The sequence below is a fragment of the Hyaena hyaena genome, unplaced genomic scaffold (genome assembly GCF_003009895.1).
Source record: "Hyaena hyaena isolate Hyena2069 unplaced genomic scaffold, ASM300989v1 scaffold_540, whole genome shotgun sequence".
Classification (NCBI taxonomy): domain Eukaryota; kingdom Metazoa; phylum Chordata; class Mammalia; order Carnivora; family Hyaenidae; genus Hyaena; species Hyaena hyaena.
This window is the reverse complement of record NW_024081171.1, coordinates 1,366,784-1,374,835: the sequence shown is the minus strand read 5'-3', so window position 1 is coordinate 1,374,835 and position 8,052 is coordinate 1,366,784.

Sequence of the window (8,052 nt, the reverse complement as noted above, 5' to 3'; positions counted from 1 at the left end):
ATCTTATACAAATATTAACATATGCAACTGTATAATATAAATAATATTACTATATATGTGTGTTAAAATTATGTTTAGTAACCAAAGCCTTTGTATATTATCTTACTTAAACACGTCTACCAAAACATTATTTTTTAACTAAATCAGAACATTAGCCCAGGTTTTTAAGTTAAGAATTGATCTTGGAAACTGTATTCAAGCTAACACCCTAAAGGCATTAATATTGGGCACCATAGTCATTATTATTAAAATTTTTACAGAATAATTATTTAATTGAATTAACATGTAGTTTTATATTTTCACAGTCCTAAACATTATGTTAGATTAATAAATTCAACTCTTCTAAAAACTCTACACATGCTTCACACTAATAAACACAGGTAAAAAAAATAAGATATGTATTTTTAACCCCAAATTATTAACATGTCCTGGGTCATTGGAAGACTCATGTGAATATGGATTCTCAGGTAAATAGTTCTTTGAAGTAGAAATTTCTGAGAAAATAATTTTTGTATCTCTTAAATCCTAGTATATTAAAGTACTACTCTCAGTTTATTTTTTATTTATTTTTGAAATATTAGACTTATGTAAGTATCTTTATACTCTATAAAGCAATTAATACAGAATCCCTTGAATTTGAGTCTTTATAATTTATTAATACCTCCTTAAACTAGGAAAATATTTCATCTCACAAATTCAGAGAGAGAGAGGTTCTTACCAGTTCAGACTTTGAGACACAGAACTTGAGGTTAAATTTTATCACCTCCATAATGAGTCAAAATAAATACAAAAACAACACTGCTTAACCTTCCAGGAGGCATGGGATATATTCTCAATCATTTTGTTACCCCCAAAAGAAGAACAAATTTTAAAAGATCATCAAGCAAGATTCCTTATCAGCTCTTGCATAATGGAGACTAGATCACCATCATTCAATCAACAAAGACATTCAGGAGTCAGATCATAAAATCAGATTCCTAATAATTTTTGCCACCATCAACAGGGAATAATTTATCAGCCCCAAAGATCCAGAACCAAACTTGGTCTAGAGCTGGAAATGAGGGAAAAGCACAAAAAGCTAGGGAAGAGAACAGAAACTAAAAGTCATCAAGGTGAAGATCTAATGCCTCTTGGGAACTATCCCACGTTCCAAGGCAAAATGTGTGGTCAGGTGTTTTTCTCAGGTGATTTGGTGTAATTTTCTCTGAGAGGTAAGTATGTAGAACTTCCCAAACTGTTATAGTTCCTAAAGTTAAAAGTATGACTATCATACAAACATAATAAACATGCTTCAATGATTTTAATCCTCTTATTCATCAACGAGGGAAACAGTAAGTTGGTAAAACTGGCTCAAAGGATGATTCAGGGAACAGAGATGTCAATCATCAAAGGATCTTGAAAAGAATTTGAGAGAAATAAAATGGTTAAATGTCTTAAAAGCCTTGGAAGTGAAACACTGAAACCTTTGAGTTTATCTTTTCTACCTACAGAAAACTGAAAGTTAACATTGAATTTCACAGTTTCAGGGCTCCAATAAAATAATAAATAGTAAAGTAAACTACAGGTGCATCCTCCTAGATAATTAAATTCTTGAGTGAGCCTGTTAAACAATGACATTGAAAGGACATACAGTCATCTTCCTGCCTTATTTCTAAGTTATGGATATTTTTTTTCTTAACAAAGTAATAGTAAAAAAAATCTTGCCACACATAAAAGGCTTAAGCAAGGTCATTCAAACACAGAAAGCAACTCATTTTAACTTTCATAATCTGGCATGATATTGTAACTTTCACAAGGGAACTATGTAATCAACTGCTAACAACCAGAAATGTTAAGTGAAAATAGTGTTCTTGGTGCCAGCCTATATCTTTTAATTAAAAATATAAATTATTAGTGAGTGATAAGTGTTAAAGATATAAACAACAACACATTCTACACAGTAATATATACTTTCAAGCTATTTCCTTGACTCTTAACACAATGGCATAAAGAAAACAGGACAGTTTTACATCCCTAGTATACTGATTATATTTTAATTTGGGGCCAAAATACAAGAAAGAAATCTTTGCTTATTATGTTGTGTTATGAAGAGCTAGCTTAAATACAGAACTGTAAAAGTAAAGAGCTTATGTATTATCAAAATGTCACCACATTCATCTGTGAATATATGTATGTATATATATATAGAGGAATTATAATTTTTTTCTTTTTTTAAATGTTTATTATTTTTGAGAGAGACAGAGAGAGAAACAGAGCAAGCAGTTGAAGGGGCAGAGTGAGGGGGACACAGAATCCAAAGCAGGCTCCAGGCTTTAAGCTGTCAGCCCAGAGCCCAACATGGGGTTTGAACCTACAAATTACAAGGTCATGACCTGAGCCAAAGTCAGAAGCTTAACTGACTGAGGCATCCAGGCACCCCAAGGAATTACAATTTTTAATAGTCAGTGAATTTCTTAGAGAACATACTATCTTTAAATTACATTTAAATGGAACTTAATTTTAAAGTTGAGAAAAAGTCCTGAGCAGGTTAAATGCAATGGTCTATGCCCAACACATATTTTTCCACTTGCATAAATGACATTTTAAACACCTGCTGTTGTAAATGGTTTTATTATCATTAACAGCCAAATTGGTGAATGGCAGAGCTCTTATTGCCCTCTGTGTTCAAATAGTCCACCTGTTTTTAATTAGTTAAACCATTAATGTCTACCTATAGCAAACCATTTTTGGTTATATTATGGGAGTTGCCAGAAGGATAGAACTTTCATTTAACCCAATCATATTTTCCATTTTCTAATTGTATATATTGTATGTATATAATTATACATATTCATTATTATGCATATATAATTATACATATATATTTATATATGCCTGCTATACATACACACATATATGTTTATCGTGTAATAGTACAAGTTTTCAATGAGATTTCACAAGGTTGTAAGATAATTTATATTTTCTATAATATTGTAAAAGATTCTTTAGGACAACTGAGGAACTTGGAACCAGACTGTTCATTTATGAGATGATTTTATATCTATCTCATTGGTTTTTATTTTAAGGTATTTTCTAAGACTAAGCAAAGACCCCAAGGCAAAAGAATTTTGGAAAGAAAACTAGTTTATTTCAAATGGCTTTTTTTAAAGAGAGTTCATGTTCTGGATATTTAGGCTTCACAAAAAAATACAAGCATTTAAAAGAAAACAAATTTTAAAAAGCAAACAAACAGAAATCCCCACTAGGTAACCAGACACAATTAAGCTGTTGGTGTCAGCAGAAGTTTTCTTCACATGATTGTTCTTTCTGCAAGGGTTATCATGCATTACTGTTGTCAAAGTAAGAATAAGGTTGTTAGAGTCAGTAACTTACAGAAAAGGGCCAAGGTTTTATTTATTTGGAGGACAGAGCTAGAGAGGATCACCCTATATTTTTCATTCATTATTTTTATCTCTTTCCATGGGCAAAATGTTTTACTTTTCTGACTGTGGGATATGATGTAGAGGAAGGGCAAGATGTGAGTTTTGTTTCTATAATACTGATAGGTGTGAGAGAGGAAAAAATAGCCATCATAATAAAATCGTGATGTTATTACTCTTCAAAAACATTTATTGTGCATCTACTTTGGATCAGACTCTGGGGATATGGCAGTGAAGGTAACAAAGCTCCTGCTATCGAATAGCTTACAGTTGAGTGGTGGAGGCAGAGAGTAAATAATTAAGCAAACAGATCTGTCGATATTGACAATACCTGTAAAGGAGCCTGAGCACATCTCTAGGAACACAGCTAAATTCAATCAAAGTTTTATTTCGTTTGCTGCAGAAAAGGAGAACGCGCTCCCAAGAAACTTTCAGAGCGCCTCAATAAAGGGAGTTGGAGAGACTCTGTAGGAGTTAGTATGTGCTGAATGGCTCTAAAGAGGAATTAGGAAAGTGGGTGCCCGCTCTAGTCCTGACCTCATTTTCTATCTAGTGTTAGAAGAAGAGTTCAGACTTACGAGCATACAAATAATATTTCAAGTTAGAGAAATGGATGAGATCACTTCTGTGGAGCATGAAAGGAAACAAAGAGCATTCTCAAGACTAAGTCCTGGAGCAATTCATAATGGGAACAAACATCCAGTAAGGTAAGAGAAAAGCCACAAGAGACTGATGTCCTGAGATACAGTTAAGTGTTTGTAGCAGGTTACTAATTTCAATTGTTATCGAAATCTAGAATCTATCGAATCTAGAGCCCAGTGAAGTTCTATCACAGTAAGAACAGATTAGCTGGGAATTTGGCTACAGAAGAAAATGGCTTGACTCTCTTTTTCATTATTGTTGTTGCTGCTTCTTAAAAAATAACATTTTCATACAATGTTTAACAATTTTAACTTTTACTGGTTCATTAACTAATTACCACAAGTTATTATATATGGTTAAGTGAATTGCAGGGCTGAATTGAGGCTTCTAACTCCTGTTGCGGCTTTTATCATTATACTTATTTGAAACTGTAAACCAATGGTTTATCGTCACTGCCAGCGTATAGAATTACGGATGGAGATCTTAAAATTTAGGTAAACCAGGCTTTACTACTAGGAGCTCTGAATTCTTTAACATCATTGACTTAACTAGATGAACTCTAGAGTACATGTACTGGGAAAACTGTTTAAATATTTCTACAAAAGGGGTAGCTGGGGGTGCTTGGGTGGCTCAGTCGGTTAAGCGTCTAACTTCAGTCAGGTCATGATCTCACGTGGTGTTGGGCTCTGTGCTGACAATTCAGAGTCTGGAGCCTGCTTCTGATTCTGTGTCTTCCTTTCTCCTTGGTACTCTGTCTCTCCATGGTTCTAAAAATAAATTTTAAAAGTTAAAAGAAATTTAAAAATGGTAGAGTTCAATGCAGGACCACCCTAGATTTTCTGAATCAGAATCTCCTAGGATAGAGTTTATAAATCTTGAGATTTAACTAGCTTTCTAGGTTATTCTTAAAGGTTAAAAACCAAAGATGTATAGCAAGTGGATTTCCAAACATTGCTGCACATTAGCACGTCTGAGAAGATTTAAAATCTTGACACTAAGTTGTTCGTCTTAATTAAATCAGAATGTATTGGGGTGAGAAGCAGACAAAGTTTGGAGCAGTTTGGGAACCACTGGGACAATAACCCAGGCAAAAAAGAAGTGAGATTTTGTAAATTGATAAAGACAAGGTTATTAGGGATGAAATATGTGAAACTACTTCGGCTTTTGAGCTATAAAATGACAATCTCCTCCAGTTTAATTTAAAAAATAGTATCAGGGGCGCCTGGGTGGCTTAGTCGTTTAAGCGACCGACTTTCGCTTAGGTCATGATATCGCGGTTTGTGGGTTCGAGCCCCGCGTCGGGCTCTGTGCTGACTGCCAGCTCAGAGCCTGGAGCCTGTTTTGGTCTGTGACTCCCTCTCTCTCTGACCCTCCCCTGCTCACGCTGTCTCTCTCTCTCTCTCTCCTAGAAATAAATAAAACATTTAAAAAAATATAGTATTAGAGAAAGACAAATACCATAGAATTTAACTGATATGTGGAATTTAAGAAACAAAATAAATGGACAAAGAAACAATAAGACAAGCCAGAAGACAGACTTTCTTAACTATAGAGAACAGATAGTACAGGGTAGGTGGGTGGAGGGATGGGTGGGATAGGTGAAGGGGATTGAGAATACACTTAAGGAGAAGAGCACTGAGTCACGTATAGAATTGTTAAATCACTATAATTTACACCTGAAACTAAGGCTGTATGTTAACTACATTAGAATTAAATAAAAATCAGGAAGATGATATCCACAGGTATCCAGCAGAACTGATTTATTTGCTTTCCACTAAATATTTTGCCGAGACCATGAAAAGAATATAAACTATGTTCTGGAGAATAAAACCGATAATTTTAGAGACAGAAGAATAACTCATAAAACTGAACCTAGTTTGTTTAGTCTGCCTTTAGCTTTTTGGAGGAAGTGTTAATGTTTTATAGAACAACACTTAAAATCATTACACTGTCTTTTTATTTGCAGATAATTCATTGCAGAATTACATAAAATTGCATTTGTCTCTTTTCAGAAATTGAATTAATTTTATTGAAGTCAAAGTAAGTGCTCTGTTTAGTTGGGACACCCTGAATGCTTTACCCTGTGATTTTAAAAAATACACACTTTGCAAGGTCAAATTCATGGTAAATAAACTAAGCCGACTGAGATTGAAAACAGTGAGAATTGGTTTAGCCAAACGTTACATACATTTGCCCCTCAGTGTCCTTTTGCTAATCCAGAGTTTGCACTCCAGCTACAAACCTGCCCTGAATCAGTTACTGTAATGAAGATGCTTTCATCTTAAGTGGCAAAGTCTCTCTGCCCCAGAAGCTTCTTGGCTCTCTGATAGGCTGAAAAGGATTCCATCTTTTTCCTCACAATGAGGCAAATGGGAGTTGCATCTGTTCTGTGGAAGACACTGGTGGGGCCAAAGTGAAACCATCTAAAATTGGAAATATAATAGGTCTGTTGAACATAAGTGAGGTTTATGTAATTTCTTGAATTTTAAAATGTCAGAAATGAACGTTAATGATACATGCAAATATGTGAACAGAAAAAAAAATCTAAAGCTGCTATGAACGACTCTGAAAAGGTTTGTGAGAAACTACTTGCATATTTTATGTAAAATCTCACTTTATTGGCTTAATGACTCCTTATAGATTTTCATGAGTATATGTGCATTTGGAGGAACGCTACCTGGGCACTAAATATGTTTTTATTTTCCATATGAATTGTGAGCTGCAGAAATACAAGCAAACAGAAAAAATGTGGGGAATACAACTATTTGACAATTAAAGTACATATGTTCTGTTTTACTTTTTTTCCCCTTGCTTAATAGTCGCAAGCTGTTTTATCTGGCCCAGGCTGCTATTTTTATTCATTACTTTGTTTCAATTACTTTGGAACCTATTTAGTCAAAATTCAATTTTTACCTCCTTTTGTATTTGAAGATGGTATGTGCTATTTATAGGGAAAGATTTTTGAGTCATTTCAGATGTGAGCTATTTATGGGAGCATTGCCTCATTTAGTTCAATATGTTTTCTTTAAAAATATTTTTGAGATGCTCTTTCATTAGTGGCATAATAGAAGAACGTATTTTAAAGTAGCACTCTCTATCAGACACCTCTCCAAACACTTTACATGTATTATCATTTAACAATTTTATATTAGGATAATTATTAGCTCTGGCAAAACTCCAATAAGACTCAGGGAGACCACATATTTACTCCAAGGTTATTAGGTAAATCCCCAAACCCAGCTTTGAAAGAAAGTACATTTATTTGACTTTAATGGCTCTGCTTTCCTATTCTGGAAGAAGAGAAATTTTATGAAATGAGTGTAAGAAGATTCTAGACCTAAAGTAAAGACTGAAGATTTATAACTTTAGATTAAAAACAAAGTTGAAATGATGAAGCAAATTTTTTTATTTAAAAAAATCTGGAAAAGATCCAAATGTTAAATCTGTATCTTTAGGTGGTAATAAATAACTACTGCATGTTTGTGCCCGTGTCCAACATGTGTGGCAATTCAGTACAAAATGTCTAATCTGAAATATTTGAGACATTCCAGCCAAACAATAAAAAATGAGCTCTTATAATATCAGTTGAATGTATCATCAGATAATTCTAAAGGGATATTTGTATCTCATTTTTGCTAACCTGATAGGGATATCAAGGAAAGAGAGGAAGCACTGTTACATTTATCTGAATCCTAGACCCACTTTACCTTTGTTTTGCCAAGACCTCAAAAAGGTAGCATCTGGATAAACTCAAACTAGCTGTGAGGCTTCATCTTGATGAAAAGAGGAGCATCTGGAGGAGTTGGCAAATGATGTCCTATTTCTGCCCTGGCAACACATGCCATTTCCATGTCATTGAGCTCAGGGATGTCAAACAATCTTGAATTTCTCTTTGTTCCTGGTATCAGATGTTATAATAACATCAGGTTTGCAGAGGTCAAGCAAGGAACTCTCGTCAGAAGATACCTTTTCCAATGATCGCCTCAAAAAA